The sequence below is a fragment of the Abramis brama genome (genome assembly GCF_963993115.1).
Source record: "Abramis brama genome assembly, chromosome: 12".
Taxonomy (NCBI): Eukaryota; Metazoa; Chordata; class Actinopteri; order Cypriniformes; family Leuciscidae; genus Abramis; species Abramis brama.
In genome coordinates this window covers 24,702,610-24,727,854 of record NC_139974.1, presented here as the reverse complement: position 1 = coordinate 24,727,854, position 25,245 = coordinate 24,702,610, and the positions used below count along the sequence as shown (strand labels likewise).

Here is a 25,245-nt window from a genome sequence, read left to right as displayed (position 1 = left end):
GGTGAAAACCAGAGAGCATTGTGACAAAAACGCTCGACAGGAGTTAGGGTTACCATCATAGGGTGGCGGGTTATTAGCATGAGGTTCCTGCTCTTGACGGAGAGCAGATAAACCGGCAGTGGCGTCAGTTCAGTTAGCTGAAGTCTCCCTGCGTAGTTCCTGAAGTTGGGTGCTTAGTTCTGACAACTGGGAGTTTAAGTACCCGACTTCCTGAGATGTGGTTGATAGCTGGGAGGCATGCTGGCCCCAGAGTATGCCCTGCTGAGTGACCGCTGATCTGAGGGGATCTGTGCCCGCTGAGTCCATACTGGCCAGATCATTCTGTTAGGTTAGGACACAGACTCAAACTGCAGGCAACAAAAGGTTTTATTCTTCTTCAAAAGGGAAACACAAAAGTCTGTCAATGACCCTGGCAGGAGCTCAATATAGGCTAAACAAATTTAGAGGGAGTCCCAGGGTAGCGTCCTCAGTAGATCGACACAACGTCTGAAGAACCAGAACCAGGCGGTGTAGCGCAGCGACGGTCTGAAGCGGCAGGAGAACGGCGACTCTCAGGTAGTATGTGAAGGAGGGCAGAGAAAGAGACGATCCACAAGCAGAGACTGAGAGCAAGGCCAGGGCTGAAAGCAGCAGAACCGCTTGAGAAAGTCAGGAGGAGGTAGAGAAAAATAAAACTAAAAAATGAAACAAAAGGCTAGCAAAAAGGTCCAACACGACACAGAGGAACACAAGACAAGGCAACTGGAGCAATAATCACACATAGCTCAAACAACGATCTGGCACAAGACAAAACACACAAGGGGACTAAATAGGAGACAGAAGGAATTAATTGATACAGGATCAGGTGAGGGGAGTGAAACAATAACAAGGTAATGAATGGGATAACAAGGGGGCGGGGAGAGACACCGCAATGACAGAGAAGCACATGGTGAACTGTCAAAACAGACCCACATGCTCCAAACAAACACAAAACCACAACAGAGACTGAGAAGAATGGACAGATCAGCTGTGACGTGACAGGTGCACTTTTTGAAAGTGTGTTTAGAAACAGTGTGCTGTCTTTAAGAACACTTACATTTACATTTAGTCATTTAGCAGACGCTTTTATCCAAAGCGACTTACAAACCAGGACTAGATTAAGCGAGTCATCATGAAGAGGCAAAAACAAAAACAACGCAAGAAGTGCTCAAGATACGAAGTTCAGGCATTATTCAGAGTAGCATAAGCCCGGTAAGTGAGGTATTAGAGGGAAAGGGGAAGTTGTTTTTTTTTTTGTTTTTTTTTTTTTTTATGTGGTTAAGTGCTCACGGAAGAGATGGGTTTTCAGATGTTTTTTGAAGGTTGTCAGGGATTCTGCATTCCGGATGAGGGTGGGGAGAGCGTTCCACCAGCATGGAACTGTGAATGAGAATGTTCTGGAAAGTGATTTTGTGGCTCTCTGTGATGGAACCACGAGACGTCGCTCGTTGACCGATCGTAGGCGTCTGGTAGGGATGTAGACTCGTAGGAGTGAGTGAAAGTAGGAGGGAGCTGAGCCTGTGATAGATCTGTAAGCAAGCGTTAATGCCTTGAACTTGATGCGAGCCGCGAGAGGTAGCCAGTGCAGTGAGATGAACAGAGGAGTGACGTGGGCCCTCTTGGGCTCGTTGAAGACAAGACGAGCTGCAGCATTCTGGATCATCTGTAGGGGTTTGGTTGCACATGTTGGAAGTCCGGCCAGAAGAGCATTGCAGTAGTCAAGCCTAGAAATGACCAGGGCCTGGACGAGAAGTTGTGTTGCATGCTCAGTTAGGAAAGGCCTGATCTTCCTGATGTTGTGCAGTGCAAACCTGCATGATCGAGCTGTCTTTGAAGTGTGATCTGTGAAGGTCAGCTGGTCATCAAACGTTACTCCAAGATTTCTCACCGACCTTGATGGGGTGATTGATGATGACTCTAGCTGGATGGTGAAGTCGTGTTGTAGAGACGGATTGGCAGGGAGGATGAGAAGCTCAGTCTTTGTCAGGTTGAGCTGCAGGTGATGTTCCTTCATCCATGTCGAGATGTCCGCCAGACAGCTTGAGACCCGTGCAGCTACTGTGGGATCATCTGGTTGAAACGAGAGGAAGAGCTGTGTGTCATCAGCATAGCAGTGGTAGGAGAAGCCGTGTGCCTGTATGATTTGTCCTAGTGATGTGGTGTAGATGGAGAAGAGGAGGTGACCAAGAACTGAACCCTGGGGAACCCCTGTGGTCAGCTGATGTGCTCTAGATACCTCGCCTCTCCATGCAACCTTGAAGGACCTACCTGTGAGATAAGACTCAAACCAGTGGAGTGAAGTTCCTGTGATGCCCAGTGATGAGAGGCTAGACAGAAGGATCTGATGATTCACAGTGTCGAAGGCAGCAGACAGATCCAGGAGAATGAGGACTGAAGATTTGGAGGCAGCTTTTGCGATCCGTAGGGCTTCAGTGACCGACAGTAATGCAGTCTCAGTTGAATGCCCTTTCTTGAAGCCAGATTGGTTGACATCCAGCTGGTTGTTTAGAGACAAAAAGGATGTTACTTGGTTGAAAACAGCTCTTTCAAGTGTCTTCGCAATGAATGGTAGGAGAGAGATAGGTCTGTAATTTTCTACAAGTGATGTGTTTAGCGTTGGTTTTTTAAGCAGTGGAGTAACCCGAGCCTGCTTGAATGCTGTAGGGAAGGTGCCAGTATGGAGGGATGAGTTGATGATGTGTGCGAGTGGTGGGAGAAGGTGTGAGGGGATGGGGTCTAGAGGGCAGGTGGTAGGGTGACTGGAGAGGAGGAGTGTAGATACTTCTTCCTCGGTTAGCGAAGAAAAGGAGGACAGAGGGATGTTGGCTGTGGAAGGGGTCGGTCTGGGTTCCTGTGTGTGTGGAGCTGAGAATTGACTGCTGATAGCTGTTGTTTTGTTGGTGAAGAAGGTCGCAAAATCGTCAGCAGTTAAGGAGGAGGTGGGTGGTGGTGGAGGTGGACAGAGGAGAGAGTTGAAGGAGAGAGAGGAGAGGAGAGAGTTTTAACACTTAAAGTCACGATGAAACAGAAGAAGCAACAGCTGTTTTTTTCTGTACTGATGTACATTCGAGTGTGACGGATTATTGAAAAAAAATAAAAAATGTAGGGTGGAAACTTGATTGGATTTTGAGATGTGGGCGTTGCACTCAAAAGTGGAGGCAGATTAACATCTTTCAGGGGCAGGGTTTACAGGACTAAACTATGGTAGAAATCCTGTACGTCACCAGAGTCAAGTCACCTGTATTTATATAAAAAAAAATTCAAAGCAGCTTTAAGTAGCCTTTAAATGTATGATATTATATGCAGTACAAGTACAGTTTTAAAAAATACATTTATATCTTAAAATATACTTTTTTCCTTTTCCTTTTTAAGAAAATGTACTTTGAAATACACTACAACATTTAAAAATGATTAAGCACACTCCTTTTTCCACAAGGGGAAATCACATGGGATTTGTAAGTTCTGTCTCTTTAGGTCAAATGATTAAAACATTTTGCTTTTCTCTGCCTATTTATTTCCTATACTATTGGAAATAAATAATACTACTTGATTGCTTGGGTATCTAAATATTTCTAATAATTGTTGTGAAATTCAATGGGAGCCTCAAACATATGGACAGTTTATTTCAGACAAGTGTTTATATACAAAAAAACACAGATGAAAATTGTGTAGAGACACTCAACAGGTTGCTATAACAAACATAAGCATTCTGTTCTGGCATTGTATTGTGAAACAAAAAGTGTTTGTTGATTAAAAAACGCTCTGTTCAATATTTGATATGTCTCTATATCATGTTTGCATATGATCAAATCTTTGCCTGGCTGTGAGGGCTCATTAGTCATTTCAGGCCAACAACAAAGGAACAATTTGTTGAATTTGGCAACTCGCTCCAGGATGCTTAATACTAGAACTTTGCCTTCTCGTGCTCCATGGTGGTAAGAAAAAGGTGGGCAATAAAGTGCAGTGTTATAAACCATGCCTCTAGTGATTCTGTCTTAATTATCCCCTATAAAATAATGATTTGATCCTTTCATTCAAGGATTGGCATCATCTTTCAGACTAAAAAGAAATGTCATCGGTTAATATTCAAATTGTAAGTGTATAAATTAGAAGTTTATTGATGTGACTTTGATGTCACTTGGTTTTAATACATATATGGTAAAGGGGTCATAGACTGGATTATTTTATAATGTTTCCTGGGGTGCCCTTATAATGTTAGTATGATTTTAACATCAAAAAGTGTCATAATATATAAATAAAAGGCATTTTTCCAAGCCTGATTTTAGCCTCTGATTTGAACGCTCTGTTTTAAGGGGCGTGTCTGCTGTGAGACTTCAGTGTAAACGCCCACTGCTGTGATTGGCTGACATGTTTGCATATGAAATAGTTAGTATTACATGTGGAACTCTCTCTAAAACTTTTACTACGTTTTTACTATTACAGCTATCGTGATTTAAGGAATCGTGAAAAGTATTGATCATAATGACCTATTTCCATCACATGAAAGGTTGCAGTGATGAGCATTGAGCAGATGACAGACAGTCTGTTGATCGCGTATGAAAAGATCTTATCATTGCAATGCAATTTCGGCACTCTCACGAATGCTTTCACCAGAGGTGTAAAGTCCAGGGGTCAGAAAGTTAAAGTCCTGCCATATATTTATTCCACCCATAAACTCAACCAGCTGATTTAACTAATTAGTTATATCTCCCGGCTGAAAAAAAATGGTGCTAATTAGCAAATCCAGGTGATTGGAACAAAAGCTACTGAGGAGGACTTTTACTTTCTGAACCTGGGGCCCGTTCTTCGTACGTTGCTTATTACATCCGAGATCAAATGACACATCCAAGATGATATCATCGTGCGAATCATGATCTGGCTAACTCGGTTCTTCGAACACACTTGCCGGATATGATTAGTATCGCTGGATTGAGTTATCTGAGATAATTGCGCGTTCATGCGTTGGTTTAAAAGGGGATATGTATCGATAGTAGAAACATTGATCAGCAACGCTGCTATTGGCTGTTCAGCGTGGCCAAAGAGCACGCTCATTTTTTCTCCTCAGCAGAGCAAGAACTAATAGTCGAAGTTTATTCGGAATTTTTATGTTTAATCAAAACGCCAGGGAACACCTCAAAGTCTGCAAAAGCCAGGAGAGAGGTGTTGTAAAGTTTTCTTTCTTCAAAGCAGAGACCAGTGAGACAGTTGGGATCGCGTTCAACAGAAGTTGTTCTTTATTGAGAACTCCACTGTATGCGGCTGTAGAAACTTCCAACATGATCTAATCTAACATAACTTTACATGGTATCTTATAGGCATTTTAGGAGGAGGGACTTTTGGGGGTGGAGACAAATTCAAACAAAGCATGTAAATGAGTATACAGGTTAAGGTAACACCCTAGACTGTGAGGGTCTGGCCAATCCTAATTCAATCAGCATAAGGCTCCAAGAGCCATTTGGGTCTGAAAGCCATTTGCAGAACAAAAGGTGAGATTCTCAGTGAATCATTCGTGTGCTAATCCCATCAGTCTGAGTGATACTGGGACTCAAAGAGCCATTAAAGACAATGAGGAGAAAACAGGAAAGGCAACTTTGCTGAGCAGAATCATTATCTTACCCTTAAACACTAAATACAATATTCTTTACCGTGATGTTATGTAAGGAAGCATATTTGAAATAGATTCTTAAATTTGAATCCTTCAGAGGGCTGGCAAAAAGTAGCAGACAATTTAAATCCGTTAGAAGTGGCCATGTTAGATGTTTTTATCACTTATTAGCCTATATTTTTGTATTTTAATAATTGCATAATTACTTTGTTCATTGTAATGTCAGAGTCACCACACTAGAACATGGGAACAAATAAAAGTGAAGTACAAAAATATTCTACATAATGGTAATTTTTAGTTATATTATAGTCTCTTTTATAAAAGGCACTGTTAAATAAATGGTTGTCTGTTTATAAAAGCAACCAAGAAAAAGGCTGAGAAAAAAATAGAAAAGATCTTAGTAGCCTACACTGTAAGGCTGTATAGTCATTTCAGCTGTTAAATCTTGAGTAATGATGAATTTCTTTGACTTGTGAAAGTGAAAACTGATAAACCTATGTTAATGTAAAAATATTTTGCCATGAGTTATTGATCACATTTTTCCCCAGTGTAGTTAATTGTAATGACATTGTGTTTTCCTCTTTTGTGCACTTTTACATAATACACCAACACTTGTATCTGTTCTCAAGAAAGTGGTGGCTGAAATATACGCAGTAAGTGGACATTTTCTAACTTTCCAAAAGAAAAGTATAAGACTTTGTAATGTCCATTTGTTTCCATTGCACTGGACAGTGAATAAACCCTCTCAGATAACTGCCATATGGAGGAACTAGCCTACCTGCAAGTGCATAAATAACTTTACTTAATTTATACTTGTATGCTTTATGGCTGCAATATAAGTTGCAGGATTCCACATCTACAGAAAGGCCTACAGAAGAGACTGCACAGACAGAGGAGACATAGGCCTACAGTTGGGCAGTGTATAGCCAACTTTTCCTTTTATTTGTTGCATGAGGCTGTGACACTGTCACACATGACACATGTTTTAACCACTCTGTATATTATAATGATTTTATGTATATTAGAGTTTTAATAGGTTTACATGGTGTCTTAGTCATTTTAGTCCATTTTATTCCTCTTATCTGTTTTATGTGTGTATGTCTTTAAATTATTATGTTCTGCCTGTCATGTATGCAATCACATGACAGGAAACAGGAAATAGCCAGCATAAAGGAAGCAGCATGGCAAACAAACAGGGTCTCTGTCAATAGGACCAAAGCTGGATCGAGGTGTTGCTTTTAAGGACTTACCATTCCAGCAAACCACATCACTTTCATTGGATTATCACTACAGTTGGATTATATATACACCGGTGGACACTTACACATTGGGACTTCAAGCACGCAAGGACTCTTAAGGACTGTTTTATGGTATGGAACCAATGGACTATGCTTTTAACAGCCTAAGGCTTCTTTGTTGTATTGTGTTGTTTTAAGTTCTGCTTTTCTGATGTATCAAATACTTATGTCATGCAATAAAATGCAAATAAATTACTTAAAGGAGTAGTTCACTTTTAAAATGAAAATTCTGTCATCATATACTCACCCTCATGTTGTTTAAACCTGTATGAATTTCTTTCTTCTGCTGAACACAAAGGAAGATATTTAGAAGAATGTCAGTAACCAGACAGTTTTTGGGTCCCATTGACTTCCATAGTATTCCTATTCCTATTCCTATGACATAATTTTCATTTTAAAAGTGAACTACTCCTTTAAAAATCATACAATGTGATTTTCTGGATTTTTGTTTTAGATTCCGTCATTCACAGTTGAAGAGTACCTATGATAAAAATTACAGACTTCTATATGCTTTGTAAGGGAAAAACTATGGGAAAACCTGCAAAATCGGCAGTGTATCAAATACTTGTTCTCCCCACTGTAGAAGTGCAACGAACTCTGGCTTTACAGCACTTACAGTGCCCTCTACATGCTGTCTTGCAGCCACAGTGGAGGAGAATGGTGCAGGCTTTACTGGCGTCTCCGAGATTAGTCCAGTAAGGTTCCCAAGTCTTGCTCGTAGAGTCCCGATACCATCCCCATGCACTGAACTCTGGGATATCTTGCTGGACAGCGGTTGCCTGATTCCAGTAGAAGCTAGCCTGTAGCGGTGCTCTTTTGATGTGCTGAATCAGTGCAGCTTGGGTGGGTGGCAGGTTCTCTTGAGACACTTGGTACCATTCGAGAAAAGGTGATGTCTAGCTCCATCTACACAGCTGGAACCACAGCTCTTGCTGTACATGATAACGACCATACACTCAAGTCTTTGGACATGGACGTCATTGTTGATCTGTTCAGGCTCCAAGGGATTCTGTGAGATCTGGTGTTTCCTCCCAAGCTGCCCATGCACTCTTTTTCCCATGGCCCAGGAAGGCTGAGGTTGTGTCACAGCCTGTTAAAGCATGGAAGAGTGGTAAGGCTAGTGACTTCTGGGGACCAAGATCCTTGCTGATTTCATGAGCAGGAATGTCCCTATAGTTTTTTCCACCTGCAAAGCCGATCCAGAGCTCTGTGAGACCGAGTGTGTTGAAGCAGCGGATGGCAAGGATGACAACATTGCTGTCGACAGTCCGGGCAAAATGCCTTTTTATGGCCATTGGCCCCAGCATGTGCAAGATGCAGGATTATTCTTGTATCTGCTTCTGGATGATTACAAGGCTGAAGGGCAGACATGTCATACCCTGGTCTGTTGGAGAGTACAGAATCTTTCTTGGTGGAAAGGAGGAGTTTACCTGACATGCCATGCTTGGTTATCTCTTCACTGATATATCCAAATAGTTCATCCTTGTTGTCCTAATTTTTCAGGAAGTCACTGTTCCAGTTACGTTTTGGAATTTGAGGTCTCCCATCTACTTTAGTTCTTGATCCGGGTCCTCTGCGTTGGTGAGTTTGTTTTTTGAGGTTCTCCTCTGGATATGTATCAAACACAATATCCAATCGCGTGACAGATTCATAGCTCATGTGTGACCTCACAAACCCGTTAACCATTTTTCGGACAGCGGCCATATTGAATTTAGGGAATTTGGGGGGGTCCTGATATACCCAATCATAAATGTAAGTATTCCTATGGGTTTCCCATAGTCAAAGAAGGTAAAATATACATCAAGTTTGTATTTGTATCTCATCTGGCTCAAAAGCTATAGCCGAATCCCTTTCAGGCGGCGGCCATATTGGATTTGGCCGCCATCTTGGTCTCAGGGACCATTGGCTCGGGCGCCCTGGCTAAATCATTTCAGTATCCCCTCAGCTACATCTGTGCCAAATTTGGTGCTTGTAGATGAATTTGCGTGAACAATGGGATGTAAGGCCCCATACCACAGCCCAAACTGCTTTTTTGGACAGCGGCCATATTGGAATTGGAGGATCAAGGGGTCCAGATTTACTGGGTCATAAATATAAACATTCCTATGCATTTCTCATGATCAATTAAGCTGAAAAACATTTCAAGTTTGCATTTGTAACTCATGTGGTTCAAAAGTTAAAGCCGGAACCCTTTTCGGGCAGCGGTCATATTGGATTTGGCCGCCATCTTGGCCCCGAGGGTCGCTGGCTCCGGCGCCCTAGCTAAATCATTTCGGTATGACCTGAGCTACATCTGTGCCAAATTTGGTGCTTTTAGATGAATTTGCGCGAAAATGTGCTTAAGGCCCCCAACTAATTAGAGTTTTAATAGGTTTACATTGTGTCTTAGTCATTTTAGTCCATTTTATTCCTCTTATCTGTTTTATGTGTGTATGTCTTTAAATGATTATGTTCTGCCTGTCATGTGTGCAATCACATGACAGGAAACAGGAAATAGCCAGCATAAAGGAAGCAGCATGGCAAACAAACAGGGTCTCTGTCAATAGGACCAAAGCTGGATCGAGGAGTTGCTTTTAAGGACTTACCATTCCAGCAAACCACATCACTTTCATTGGATTATCACTACAGTTGGATTGTATATACACCGGTGGACACTTACACATTGGGACTTACAGCACGCAAGGACTCTTAAGGACTGTTTTATGGTATGGAACCAATGGACTATGCTTTTAACAGCCTAAGGCTTCTTTGTTGTATTGTGTTGTTTTAAGTTCCTGGTAGAAATTGTAAATACACTTCATTTATTCACTTTATTTCTGTTGTCGTCTTTTAAAACACTTAAAAAATACTCACACAGTTTAATCTGACCCCAATTTTATTCTTGTAACGCTACCGATTAGGCCGATTGTTACAAGGCATGTGTCTAATATCTCTTCTTGCAGGCACTTGACCACTGGCTTTTCTTTACAAAGAACAATTGAAATAAAACTCAAGGAACTATGCATATTTGTCTTTTATTAAACATTTAATGAAAAGGTTTTTTTTTTTTTTTTTTTTGGGCAATGTTGTGTAATATGGCACATGCAACAATGTCACAGGCCCTGTCAGGTGTGCAACCCTCAGACTTTTCAGACACTGAAATCTTCCCTTTAGTTGTGTGCCCTTGTCCTGGCAGAGCTGCACTGTAACTGGTTTGGGTCAGGGAATGGGGTCATAAAACACCTGTCTGCAGGCAGGGACATGTCATAATCACCTATGAAAAAATGCAGTTCTGTTAGGAATAGCATAAGTGTATGTAATACAGTGAGCTTGATTTTTAATTGTGGAACTTTTCTTACCACTTTCAAATAATGTGCATAAATGTGAATCTCTGAAAATTATTAAGTCATGCACAGATCCTGGCCATTTTGCTTTCACATTTGTGATATGAAAGATTTTAGTCAATTGCCTTTTTTTAATTTGATATAATATTACTAATCTGGAATATTAAGAATCCCAATAGTAACTGGGCTGCACATTTACATTGTGAACCCCCTTTCTGTTCACATAATCCCCTTCACTGAGGCCTTGATGGCAGTCTATGGTAGCCTATAGTCTACCAATCACGTTAGTGAAGCCTGAGTGACATATCTGTAATCGGCATGGTCATGATATGATCTTCATAAAAAATTATGATAGCCAAAAAAAAAAAAAAAACTGCTTTACAACATTGGGTCTTAAGTGGCTTGGAAATGCCACAAAAAAACTAAAACTGTTTTTTAAACCTAAAAGCGACAAAAAACGTCAATCTCACGAATCACGAGAAAAAATATATCTCTCAGAAAGTGCACTATCGCGCTGCGCTGGACTTCCCGTATCAGCTCCGCTTATGAAGCCGGGATCTAATCCTGTTAACATGAAATAAGCCTGCTCGTGAGCAGATTTAAGATTGCGCACCTGTTGCCATGACAGCAAGTCCAGGATGAGCGTCGAAGAACCAAACAATCCAAGATCATGCCAAATCGCCAACAATCAAATCCAGCTAAGTGAGTTAGCGACGTACGAAGAACGGCCCCAGGACTTACACCTCTGGCTTTCACCAAATAACAATGCAAACACAATGTAAATACAGTAAAAGCTTCGTTGTACTGTACAATGTAACAGCGTCATGATTTTGTGATGATTGATTTCAACAAGTTTTGGCAAGTGTCCAGATAAACTCGCATGGCTTGATTGACAGCTTGGGCAATTGGAAAGGGAGCATTCTTTGATCGCTTTCTTTATATAATTTAATCACAGTTTAAATAAAATTATTTTCATCCTACTAAGAGAAACGACATGAAGTTGATTGTTTAGTCCATGGGTGGGCAAACTTTTTGGCTCAAGGGCCACACTGGGTTTTAAAATTTGACAGAGGGCCGGCCCAGTAGCAGATTATGAAACTCGCTGGACTTCCCGTATCAGCTCCGCTTATGAAGCCGGGATCTAATCCTGTTAACATGAAATAAGCCTGCTCGTGAGCAGATTTAAGATTGCGCACCTGTTGCCATGACAGCAAGTCCAGGATGAGCGTCGAAGAACCAAACAATCCAAGATCATGCCAAATCGCCAACAATCAAATCCAGCTAAGTGAGTTAGCGACGTACGAAGAACGGCCCCAGGACTTACACCTCTGGCTTTCACCAAATAACAATGCAAACACAATGTAAATACAGTAAGAGCTTCGTTGTACTGTACAATGTAACAGCGTCATGATTTTGTGATGATTGATTTCAACAAGTTTTGGCAAGTGTCCAGATAAACTCGCATGGCTTGATTGACAGCTTGGGCAATTGGAAAGGGAGCATTCTTTGATCGCTTTCTTTATATAATTTAATCACAGTTTAAATAAAATTATTTTCATCCTACTAAGAGAAACGACATGAAGTTGATTGTTTAGTCCATGGGTGGGCAAACTTTTTGGCTCAAGGGCCACACTGGGTTTTAAAATTTGACAGAGGGCCGGCCCAGTAGCAGATTATGAAACTCGATCTCATGAAAGTGCGTATCTATACCACAAATTTTATTTCTCGTGCCATTTATACGCCAAAAATGTTTTTTTTTGCGTGCATGTGCTACGCACTGTAAACCCCTTGGTTAGGCTTAGGGGTGCGGAGTGCGTATCATATGCACGCGAAAACTGCGTATCATAAGCACTACAAATACAATTCGTGGTATTTGCACTTTCATGAGATCGGGCTGAGCAAACACATTTACGTTGTGGCAACGTCTGCGCGAAATTCAACAACTGAGAGACGACATTCTGACAATACATTTTTTATGCTAGATATCCCCCATTTAGCATGTTATGTTTTGAGGTTAATTTTTAATTAGTCAGATGTTAGATAATTATAGCCTATACTTTTAAATATTGTTTATCCTTATTATTATTTAATGGGCCTAACAGTAAATTAGAAACAAAACACCTGCAAGTGTAGCAGTACACTTAGCAGTAAATGACAGAAGTTTACGTTAATTCAACTTTATTAAAAATGCATAGCCTATGTAGGGTGACCACCTGGCTATTGCTCTGTTGCAGGTCAGCAGACCTGATTTTGCGGGACAATGCGGGACACGAGGGAGAGAAATTACTATTATTATACTAGGTGAATAAATATTGATTTTTTTTATTAGATATCTTTTTGCAGTGATGTTAACATGTTTTAAATTGCTAAAAGGGTTTATAAAAATGTTAATGACGGCGCTGACCGGCGCTGTGAACGTCACTAATAATATTTAATAGTAATATCAGTAAAAAAAATATTTTAACAGCAGGTGTCTATTCAATCCAAATAATTAAGTGAAAATAATAATCCAATCGCTACAAAGCACATTTCCAAATAAGCACATAAATTCCATTAGGAAAGACTAGAAAGATTAAATGCGTTCTTACCGGATTCAGTGCATCTTGAATTTATATTTTTTGTCTGATCTGGCAGCTTCGAGTAGGGCCTTCTCATTCATTATGTGTCTGTAGAACTCCTGGCAGGTGTAGCTGTAGTTCACTTTCACCAGGAGTTCACTTTTTATGAAAGAAGTTGCGCGGTTCCTTGTCTCTGTCCACGCAGCAGTCATGAGAGAAAACACCCTCTCCACGAACGCGTTGGTGACAGGAATGCTCAAAGCCAAAGATACCAGAGCTGTTATGTTTGGGGCACGGACGTGCTTCAACAGAACTGTCCACTTAGATGCAACAGGATTTGTTGTTGTTGCGATTTCCTTTACGTGCGGCATAAGAACACAGAATTCATCATACAACTGGTTCATGTCCAGTTTAAAGCTCATTTTTAATGCTTCAGCTGCTCCACGGAGGTCTTGGAAGCTAAATTCCCTCTTGATAGCCAGGCATGAGATGTGCTTTAGGTAGTTGCCATCAGTGAAATCAAACCACTTGTGTAGGTAAGCAAGCGCTCTTTCATAGAACATAAGAAAGTCCTGCGCTATAACAGCAACCTGTGCGGTGGGAAACTTTTGCAGGAGAGTACTGGTCTCGAATCCAAAGAATTGATCATTTTTCCTTTGCTCTAGTTTCAATTTGAGATTGGTCATTAACTCGAAAAGTTCACACACAGTTGTCTCGTCTCCCTCAACTTTAAGCACTGCGTCGAAAAAAACTTTGAGGCTATTTTGCAAAAACAACAAGTATGCCTGGAGTTCACAGGGCACGTCTTCTCCATCCTCACAATTTGCGAGCAATTTCCAAAGTGCTGATGGACAGCGCTCTTCTCCAAGAGATAAAAAATAGCTTTTGACAGCTGGCCAGGAGTCGTGCAGACGTTTGACAGCAGGCCACAAACTTAGCCACCGTGTCGGCACATTCTTGTAAAGAGCCATGTACTCCTCGTCCACAAACTCAAACACTTCCTTTAATTCTTGCACACGTTTAGCTGAAGACGAAAAGTGGTTGCAAACTTTTGTGACTATGTTCTCAATGTCAATTCTCAGCTTATCGCCTGCATACCTCCCACAGTTGTGCAGAATATGGGCCACGCAGTTGGCCTTGATTGATGCATTCTTGTCCGTCAGTTTTTTATACACAGAGTTATGCACACCATAATTGACGCTGGCGTTATCAGCTGAGTATGCAGAGATCCGTTCTAACCCCAGGTTTCTCTCCTCGAGCCTTGAAACGACCTGGTTGAAAATCGCATCAGAGTTTTCATTGCAATCATCATAAAAGTCCAACAGTTTGTTCTGCACTCCTAGGTTGGGTGTGTAATATCTTAATGCTAACGGGAATAACTTGGTTGTTCCATGGTTTGATGCATCAGACGCAATGGAAAAGTGTGGAAGAGAATCCTATCTACCTGCAATTGTCTATCTGCAATCATTGGCGTATTTAACTGTTTCAAGCATGTTTCTAAAGATGCTGGTGCAAGCACACCTGTAACAATAGATGCACTCTTCGTTCTTCCACAAGCCAGCTTCTTTGCTATTTCTGAATCGGGGAAAATGACTGGGGCTAGTTTAGTAGTACAGTCGCCTGACCTATACGATAAACCATGCTGCACATTATGGTAGACACTTGTCACTTCAGCTGCTGTGATTTTATTTTGGTTCCCATCTTTCGGTGGAGAGAAAAAACTTGTCATGCTAGCGTTAGCATTTCTTTGTTGTGCATTTCTCTTGTGACTTTCCCCATCTCCGTGCCTCCTTACATCCCCCTCACCTCCATGCGTGATGGTGAAACTTCGGTGGCATACACTGCAATCTCCTTTCTTAGGGTCACCTGTAACTGGTTTTAACCATGTATATTTTTTCTCCCATTCCTTATTATATGAACAAAGACGCTTTTTCTTCTCGGGAGCTCCGGATAGATCCATTTTTCTGTTGCGTTTTTTATTTATTTTTTTTTTTTTTCTGTGTGGTTTTTTTTTTCTCAGTGTTTATTTTCCCGCTCTGGCTAGAACCAATAATAACGGCTGCGCTGCACATGTTCAGTGTTTTCTTATTAACATTTTTTTATTGTAGAATTGTAATTTAAAGGACGATGAAATAAAATGACGAAGACAAAATTAAAATGCAGGACACTGCTTATGACTTGCGGGACGCGGGACAAAGCTTCAATTTTCGGGACTGTCCTGCAAAATGCGGGACAGGTGGTCACCCTAAGCCTATGGCAATCAATTTGCACTTCCAAAAGTCATACATTTGTGGAAAAAAACGAAAAAAACGAATATACAAATTTATTTTAAGTAATAATAATAAAATAAAACATAAAAAGCAAAGGCAGATCAGAACATTTAATGAACAAAACCGGGTTCTGTACATGGCAGACAGGGGAGCGTAGTCGAAAGCCGGGCGATAAAGGTCGGTAAACGGAATCAGTCAGGATACATCCACAAATCCAGAGGAGTAAAGAAACTAAATAGCAGACAAATCAAAGGAAAAACTAAACAGGTGTGCAAGCGGTTACCAAAATTTTTTTTCTCTGTGAGTTTCCAAAAAAGGAAAAAACATTAACGTGCAACAAGTCTATGCGCTTGTCGCTGTCTGTTTGGTTTCCATGGTGACGCGTCATTGCTTGTTACACAACAGCGCTGAATGAATGATGATCTGCTTTTATGTCATTTTTCCTTTTTTACATTTGTTAGCTATGGCATGAAATATCTGATATTCTCATTGTCAAATATATGCAACGCAATATATATATAACACAAAGTATTGCAAGAATTTTATTTTATTTTTTAAAAATACTCGACGGGCTGGATTAAACAGCCTAACGTGTATGTGGCCCGCGGGCCGTAGTTTGCCCACCCCTGGTTTAGTCACTGGCTTGATTTACTGATGCATAAACAGTATTGAACGATATTTTGAGAGATAATCTGTCTGAACCTGAATAATTACTACATCAGAAATCACTGATCATAGTTCAGGCATTAGACTAAACATGACTACTTGCATGTTTGTGGCGTTGCTGGCAGATCCATATCGTAAAAGTCTGTTTGCAAAGCCTGCGCCAAAATTTACCAAATAATCCACAGTGAAATACACTGAATACAAACAAATAATGCACTGCTGAGACATTCACATTGTTGGGGAAAATAACCCACTATCCTAGCATTAGGCATTAGGATCGTTTGGAAGATAATGGTTTTATTGATCCTGTATCGATCTTTTCTCGTTCTCATGTCACTGTTCACTAACCCTCCAGTGGGCGGGGTCAAAGCTGCCCTGTGACATCACAAGTCTCCATTTTTTAGATCAGTGGTTCTCAACCTTTTTTGGGCCAGCGCCCCCTATCCAATATCCAAATCCCTGAACGCCCCCCACCCCCAAACTAATGAGCGACCAGGAACGAGTGAGAGTTAATAGATGAAATAAGTGCAAAATTGTCTTTTATTAATACAATTGAACTATACTCCACAGTGATTAATCCAAAAAACAAGTTATAAACTGATCTCATTAAAATACGTCTCTATAGCACGCATTGTGTTTATTGTGCAATTTATACGTGAAAACGAGTTTTTACGTGCATATGATACGCAGTTTTCGCATAGCAATACCAGTGTTTCTCACAGGATTTTGGTAAATCTGTGTTGAGTGGACCTCGGGCCTTCTAAGGGGGATCGGGGGGCATGCCCCCCCGTAAGAAAATTTTGTGCATTTTAATGTTAAATTCATCAATCTGGTGCACTTTGAGAGTTCAAAATTAAAAGTGCCAACCCATATTCAATGTGCAAATTAAACAAAGAAAAATTCAAACCTCTTTTAGTTGTGTCTGTCTACATTACACTACTACATAATAATAGTTATAATATTAATCCTATGACAGTAATAGCCATATATTGTAAAACAAATGCACTGAAAAATAAAGGATGGTCATTAAAGCGGTAATGTTTGCACTTAGGTTTTATTACGCATTTAGGAGAGTATTGCAAGAAGCTGCTTACATTAACCTTACTTTCGAAAAATAAATAAATACAATCATGATTTTTCATGAAAAATTATGTTAGAATTGTAGGCCTAAAATACCTTGGTATCAGCTTGTTTTCATCAATGGTATAATAAATACAATTACAATTCATTTGGTTTGTTGTGATTAATTTGTGTTCATAATCAGTAAAAAAAAAAAAAAAAAAAAAACTTCTAACAAGATTAAACACATATGAACAATTAAATTATTATTGTATTATTAATTATTGTTATATCTTGAAACTATCCAAGCAGCGTTTCGTGCTCAGATGTGATGGCAGAATGAATACATTACCAAAATGTGATTGCAGAAATATATTTAAATTATCCATCAAATTGTCATTTTCTCCTTACTGTCTTGCGAGTTAACAATAATGCCTGACCAGTAAATTACTTGGTGAACAAAGAAAACATTATGGCATTAGGGATTTGAATTAGTTAATGCCTAAAAATTTAAAAGTTTTACCTTATAAATAGAATATAGTTTAATTAATTTTAAAATTCGTAGCCAGAGTGAATGGGAACATGATTTATTGAAAATATTTGAAAAAAATATAAGTGTTTCTTAAGTCAATACGTTTTAATGGCTTGACAACTTTCCATTCCTCCGCTGCATGATTCTAGGCACCACCGGATTGTTGTCAGCGCGAATCACATTTTTGAGTTCGTGAATGCTGATTCTAGTCAGTGCTTGAGCGCTGGTCTATGACTGGAAAAATAATAGAGTCGTTGCAAAAGTAACGATAGGTTACATGTCGCTTTAAACTGGAAGATTTTAGAATGTTAGGCATTCTAAACTTTTGAATAAGAAATTATATCAATAACAAGCGCGCGCGGTGAGAACACTCATTTAAACAGCAAAACTTGACTGCACATGATATTTTTGACATTATTGATACTGCTTTCAATCGTAATGCAATAGAAATGAACACAAAAAACCTGCCTAGTGCCTATCTACAACACTGACGGTGGACTTGCGGTCAGGAGTAGAGCGGCTGCACGAATGTTGTTGTTTTTTTTTTTTGAGCGCTGCTGAGGTATTCTTTCACGCGCACCATAGATGTGCGTGCACACACAATATCACACTCTGCGCATATGTTTTACAACATAATTTAACAAAAACATAGTCCTAACACTTTTTAAATAGCCCACTTAAAGTGTTTATTACAACTAAATTACTAAATGCTTAAAATGAATAAAAGTAAATGAACAAAAATTTGCGTTACATATTTAAACTCGTAAACGCCCCCCATTAAGACCTGAACGCCCCCCTTTCAAAAATCTTGCTTCCAACGCCCCCCGTTGTTCTCTGAACGCCCCCGTTGAGAACCACTATTTTAGATCCTGTCATTTGCTGGCCTTGGTTTCAATAAAAGCAGTTTTTGGAATAACAAGAAAGTTTTGAGTTTTGAAACTTACAGGGTATTTTTTATAGTATAATGAACTCTTAAACGTACAGTATGGGATTTTTTCTCCACTAGGGGTCGCTAACCTATTTACAATAACAAAGGCGTAGTTTGATGACGCAACATTTGCTAAGAATTATGGATCTTGTTGTCAACGTCAAGCCGACCGATCTAATAATGTTTATGGATGACTGAATACATCAATGCTTTTATCATGACTGTGATATGAAGCAGTTCGGGATTGCTAAGAGACAGCTATCAGCTCCACACGCGACGCGAGTCCCGCGGATATAAAAGGAATATGGACATTTCATTCTACCGAACTACACGCAGAATTACTACTCACAGGTCAGTTTATTAGACAAATTAAACTTGTGAGGTAACGCAGCGCTGTTTCACTTGGTCTAACATTGCACTAGCACACTAAACTGCATTTGAATGTGTTGAAATGTATGTGTTAGTCTGTCTGTATGAGACTAGCAGTAAACTAGATCAACATTAGAATAACATACAGATCATATTATAACATTTTATCATTGTTGAACTATATAACATTGATTAGTTTTATGTAAATGTGCTCACCTGTTTAATAAAGTACATGTAGGAGCAGTCGAAGTCTCGGACGTGGAGCTCTCGTTTATATAATGTCTATGGGAGCTCTCGGCATCTCGAAAACACCGCGCTGATATTGATTCTCGTTTTAGTTCTCCTTTTTTATCCAAAGTCTGCTTGCCATGGTCCATAATGTTTGAACGAAACAACAACAGCGTGCAGATAGACATTGCGAACTACAGTGGTCCACGTCTGTCGTCTTGGTTACTATCAGAGGGCTCTGGTTCATAACTCTGGTTACTATGGCAGCACAAACGGAAACCAGGGACAACGCGGATGTGACGCCATTGACTGCGACAAAACAGAAATAAAGAAATGTCCCGTGTCTTCGAATTAAATTAAAATTTCTCCTGGTTTGAAAGTTGTTGGAAACAGTTGGGATAATGTAAGTACACAACTAAAAAAAATATATAACATAGATATAGTGATTTTTGCTATTTTTAAAGCAAAAAAGTTACATATTGTGCCTTTAACTGTCAAAGGATCAAGGAATTTTTGAATTCTCAGTCTATGACCCCTTTAATATAAACATTCTTTTTATACAATATATAAAATAATATATTATTGACCACTTGTCTGTACTGTGCGGTAAGTGTTGTTTCATGTCTTTAATCTAAAACTGTAATGGAACACAAATTTGGACTAAAAAACTTTCTCATTGCAGAGGAAGGCAGAGAAAGTTATATTTGAGCACACTTATAGACGGTAGTTTTGTAAAGAATGTTAATCTTGGGCCATCAGGAATCTTCTTTGTCTGTCTGTATTCATGCACTTGTCTGTATTTGTGTTTGGGTTTCCAAGAGGCTTTAATACAGTGCCTGCCAGTGTAACATGGTGTTTGTCCGTCTGGTCCACCACCTCCTCCTTGTCTGGATCTCTGTTTCATTTAAGTCCACTACCCAAATGCAGAACGTACGTTATTTGTTGTTGTTTTTTTCCTTGTCTCATTTTCTAATTTTCCTCCCACACAGTTAACCAGAGCTCACAGTGAGGGTGGAACCTGCAAATTACCCAAGTGCAGTGGAGAGGTTTAATGAGAAAAACAGGTGGGAGCTTTGAAAAAAATCACAGTGGCCTTGCATTAAATATGGAGGCCAAACAATAGTGGCTTTGTGAGTCTGTCTTTGATTCCTCCTCCACTCCTTTTCTCCTCAAGGTTTCTAATCCTAAACCTCCCCACAACTCCACATGAAAGAACAGCAGACATCTGAGCCGGAATGGTTACCTCCATTGCATCATGGGAAATAATCATTGTCATGTCATCATTTACTCACCCTCATGTTTCCAAAACTTTTTTTTTTCCCCATATAGAGCACATTTTGAAAAATACCCTGACTATGTTCTGTTCCATTTAATGAAAGTAAAAGTTCTCAAAAATTACTAAATAATGCACCGTAAAAGTAAAAGTAGTTGGCTCGTGCACTAAATTCTAACTTGTCTAAAGCCTTATAATAGCTTTGTGTAGGAAAAATACACTATAAATTTAGTCATTATTCACTGAAAATCGTATCAATTATGGAATGATTTGCAGCAGCCGTCAATGCGATCAAATGCCATTAACAAATTTTATAGTGTAATTCAGAGGTTTGTTGAGGTGAGTCATACAAGTTTGGAATGACATGATGGTGAGAAATTAGGTTAGAAATTTTATTTTGGGGGACTTATTTCTCTTTTTAAGGACACTGGAAAGCATTTTTAAGGTGCTGAATGTCAAAACATATTGCTAAATAATATCTCTGTGTACTGTTTTCTCTAAATGTTTGCTTGCGTGAATATAGATAAACAGCAAGCCAAACTCTGTTCAAGAGCCAAGATATGAGCGTCTCGCTCCTTTAATGATTCAAAATAGTGCAGTTAACATGGGCAGAAATGCTGGCAGTAAAACTGTAAATGAAAAAATATATATATATAAAATACATCAAGATGACATCATACTTATTAAGAGTATAACAAGTAAAATGTAAATAGAAAGATCACTGAGTCCGATTAGAAGCATTATCAACACAGCACGCCATCGGCAAAACATAAACAGCCAACTTAACTTACAGCCAATGCTTCTGACAGGGATTAGAAGGAGGATTGACTCAGATTAATAACATAAACATATGTTGAGCATGTACGTTGAGCAGGTAGCATGCTAGTGTTCATCACAGACATGCTTTAAATGAAAGATGGAATGTGGTTCTACTGTATGTTTTTAAAGCAGTGCATGGAATGGCTCCTGCTTGTCTGTCTGAGCTTATCACTTTTCACCAAACATCTTGTCTTTAAGATCAACTAACAAGTTGCTTCACACACAAACTCATCTAAAGCTCATCTAAGGGTCCAAAGCTGTGGATAGTCTTTTGAAATTATAGTGGTCACATCTGTAAATACATTTAAAGCTGGTGTTAAAAACTATTTTTGAAACTACTTCTTGTCATTAGCCTTCAAGGAGTTGGGCTAGTATGTGTGTGTTTTAATTGACCCCTTTTGGGTTTATCTTGTTTTATGTTGTATGGTATTGTACTGTATGTTGTTGTATGTTGGTTGTACAGCACTATGGTCTGCATGTGCAGGTAAAATTAATGAATCAAGTAAAGCAAGCTTGAAGAATCATCAAAAGCTGGAAAAACCACACAAATGTACACCAATAGCATATGGCTTTCCTCTCCACAAGCATTAAATGCACAAAGGTTTACAGGCACATGGTTGGATATTCTCAGTGTTTTTTGGTTGTAGCAACAGCAAGGGAAAACACCCTTTTGCCTGTGGTGACAAATGCAACAAGGTGAAGTCAGAAATGTTGTTTTTTTTTTTTTAAATGAAAGAAATTGACACCTATGACAGTGGAGAGAGGCATAATCATACTGAAACGGGACTGAACATCTGTCTTAATCTCCACCTGTGTGATTTTGTGGGCAGGAGCAGGACAAAATGTCACGGGGTGACGAAAATTCTAGGGAGTCAAGGCGGAACTAATGTCCGCCGGGATTTGCTTCCCGCCGCACCCAAAATAAGAGAACACCGGCTTAGTTCCGGGCGAGCGCAAAATTTCCGCACTCAGGATAATTAGCCGAAATTGCCGCCAGCTGTGCACTATGAGACACGTTGTTATTAGGATGGGATATAAGGAGAGAGGGACATGACGAGGGGGAGGGGAGGCGCGCAGCGCGTGAGCGGCCGTGGCCGCGGTCGCGGCGGGAGGCCGTGGGAGAGAGAGACAGACGAGAGAGACAGACGAGAGAGACAGAGAGAACTTCGGCTGGATTGCGGGCGGAGGCCTTGGTGCACTGTGGGTCCGTTGAGTTGCGGTTTTATTGTGGAAATGAGCACGAGTGGAACCTTGCAGTGTGTGGTGGAAATGTGAGTGTGGGAATTGTTTCTGCTGTTCACTCGCAATCACAGCTGTCCATTCCTCCCTCTGTCTGAGTCCAGTGAAGAGCCTGCTAATGCTTGAAGAGCCTGCTAATGCTTGAAGAGCCTGCTAATGCTTGAAGAGCCTGCTAATGCTTGAAGAGCCTGCTAATGCTTGAAGAGCCTGCTAATGCTGTGAGTTACACGTGTCTATTCCTCTCTCTGTCTGAGTCCAGTGAAGAGCCTGCTAATGCTTGAAGAGCCTGCTAATGCTGTGAGTTACACGTGTCTATTCCTCCTTCTGTCTGAGTCCAGTGAAGAGCCTGCTAATGCTGTGAGTTACACGTGTCTATTCCTCTCTCTGTCTGAGTCCAGTGAAGAGCCTGCTAATGCTTGAAAAGCCTGCTAATGCTGTGCTGAGAAACGCTGAAGAGAACGCTGAAGAGAACACTGAAGAGAACGCGGAAGCTGTGGATTATGTCCATTCCTCTCTCTGTCCGAAGGTGCTGAGAAACGCGAAGAGAACGCTGAAGAGAATGCGGAAGCTGTGGATTATGTCCATTCCTCTCTCTGTCCGAAGGTGCTGAGAAACGCGAAGAGAACGCTGAAGAGAACGCGGAAGCTGTGGATTATGTCCATTCCTCTCTCTGTCCGAAGGTGCTGAGAAACGCGAAGAGAACGCTGAAGAGAATGCGGAAGCTGTGGATTATGTCCATTCCTCTCTCTGTCCGAAGGTGCTGAGAAACGCGAAGAGAACGCTGAAGAGAATGCGGAAGCTGTGGATTATGTCCATTCCTCTCTCTGTCCGAAGGTGCTGAGAAACGCGAAGAGAACGCTGAAGAGAATGCGGAAGCTGTGGATTATGTCCATTCCTCTCTCTGTCCGAAGGTGCTGAGAAACGCGAAGAGAACGCTGAAGAGAACGCGGAAGCTGTGGATTATGTCCATTCCTCTCTCTGTCCGAAGGTGCTGAGAAACGCGAAGAGAACGCTGAAGAGAATGCGGAAGCTGTGGATTATGTCCATTCCTCTCTCTGTCCGAAGGTGCTGAGAAACGCGAAGAGAACGCTGAAGAGAACGCGGAAGCTGTGGATTATGTCCATTCCTCTCTCTGTCCGAAGGTGCTGAGAAATGCGAAGAGATACATGAAGAGATAACCTGAACTGAAGAGACTTTTAACATTGCTTTTATTATATAATAAAGAGTATATTTATTTTGAATGCTGTGTCCGCCATTTCCTTTGTGTCCATGGCCGGCTCCTCAGGGGCGGCACGCAAGCGAAGGGGTGGGCGGCCCGCTGGCGCTCCACCCCGACCTGTGACATAAAATGGCGTAGTCGGCAGGGTGCCGCCCTGAGTTGAGCAACCGTGGGCCGAAGGTATGGCGACCAGTTTTTTTTTTCCCTTTTTTTGTTTATTTTTGCTTTGTTTTTTTTTGTTTTCCTCTCCTTTTTTTTTTCCTTTTCTTCGGCGTCCCGCTCCAGGGACTGGAGCGGATTGGCGGGGGGGTATGTCACGGGGTGACGAAAATTCTAGGGAGTCAAGGCGGAACTAATGTCCGCCGGGATTTGCTTCCCGCCGCACCCAAAATAAGAGAACACCGGCTTAGTTCCGGGCGAGCGCAAAATTTCCGCACTCAGGATAATTAGCCGAAATTGCCGCCAGCTGTGCACTATGAGACACGTTGTTATTAGGATGGGATATAAGGAGAGAGGGACATGACGAGGGGGAGGGGAGGCGCGCAGCGCGTGAGCGGCCGTGGCCGCGGTCGCGGCGGGAGGCCGTGGGAGAGAGAGACAGACGAGAGAGACAGACGAGAGAGACAGAGAGAACTTCGGCTGGATTGCGGGCGGAGGCCTTGGTGCACTGTGGGTCCGTTGAGTTGCGGTTTTATTGTGGAAATGAGCACGAGTGGAACCTTGCAGTGTGTGGTGGAAATGTGAGTGTGGGAATTGTTTCTGCTGTTCACTCGCAATCACAGCTGTCCATTCCTCCCTCTGTCTGAGTCCAGTGAAGAGCCTGCTAATGCTTGAAGAGCCTGCTAATGCTTGAAGAGCCTGCTAATGCTTGAAGAGCCTGCTAATGCTTGAAGAGCCTGCTAATGCTTGAAGAGCCTGCTAATGCTTGAAGAGCCTGCTAATGCTGTGAGTTACACGTGTCTATTCCTCTCTCTGTCTGAGTCCAGTGAAGAGCCTGCTAATGCTTGAAGAGCCTGCTAATGCTGTGAGTTACACGTGTCTATTCCTCCTTCTGTCTGAGTCCAGTGAAGAGCCTGCTAATGCTGTGAGTTACACGTGTCTATTCCTCTCTCTGTCTGAGTCCAGTGAAGAGCCTGCTAATGCTTGAAAAGCCTGCTAATGCTGTGCTGAGAAACGCTGAAGAGAACGCTGAAGAGAACGCTGAAGAGAACGCGGAAGCTGTGGATTATGTCCATTCCTCTCTCTGTCCGAAGGTGCTGAGAAACGCGAAGAGAACGCTGAAGAGAATGCGGAAGCTGTGGATTATGTCCATTCCTCTCTCTGTCCGAAGGTGCTGAGAAACGCGAAGAGAACGCTGAAGAGAACGCGGAAGCTGTGGATTATGTCCATTCCTCTCTCTGTCCGAAGGTGCTGAGAAACGCGAAGAGAACGCTGAAGAGAATGCGGAAGCTGTGGATTATGTCCATTCCTCTCTCTGTCCGAAGGTGCTGAGAAACGCGAAGAGAACGCTGAAGAGAATGCGGAAGCTGTGGATTATGTCCATTCCTCTCTCTGTCCGAAGGTGCTGAGAAACGCGAAGAGAACGCTGAAGAGAACGCGGAAGCTGTGGATTATGTCCATTCCTCTCTCTGTCCGAAGGTGCTGAGAAACGCGAAGAGAACGCTGAAGAGAATGCGGAAGCTGTGGATTATGTCCATTCCTCTCTCTGTCCGAAGGTGCTGAGAAACGCGAAGAGAACGCTGAAGAGAACGCGGAAGCTGTGGATTATGTCCATTCCTCTCTCTGTCCGAAGGTGCTGAGAAATGCGAAGAGATACATGAAGAGATAACCTGAACTGAAGA

The 25,245-nt window shown here is 41.2% G+C and overlaps 2 long non-coding RNA genes across 2 annotated transcripts; one reads left to right on the top strand and one right to left on the bottom strand.

Moving 5' to 3' along the window:
* The first annotated feature begins 22,466 nt into the window (after nt 1–22,466).
* LOC311093638 lies at nt 22,467–24,654 on the top strand. Its single transcript, XR_014608455.1, has 3 exons — nt 22,467–22,542; nt 22,584–24,428; nt 24,530–24,654. It is a non-coding gene; the product is annotated as an uncharacterized lncRNA (long non-coding RNA).
* On the bottom strand, nt 22,530–24,580 carry LOC311093637. The gene is made up of 3 exons (XR_014608454.1): nt 24,478–24,580; nt 22,724–24,243; nt 22,530–22,634 (listed from the first exon to the last, which is right to left on the bottom strand). It is a non-coding gene; the product is annotated as an uncharacterized lncRNA (long non-coding RNA).
* Nucleotides 24,655–25,245: the final 591 nt, after the last annotated feature.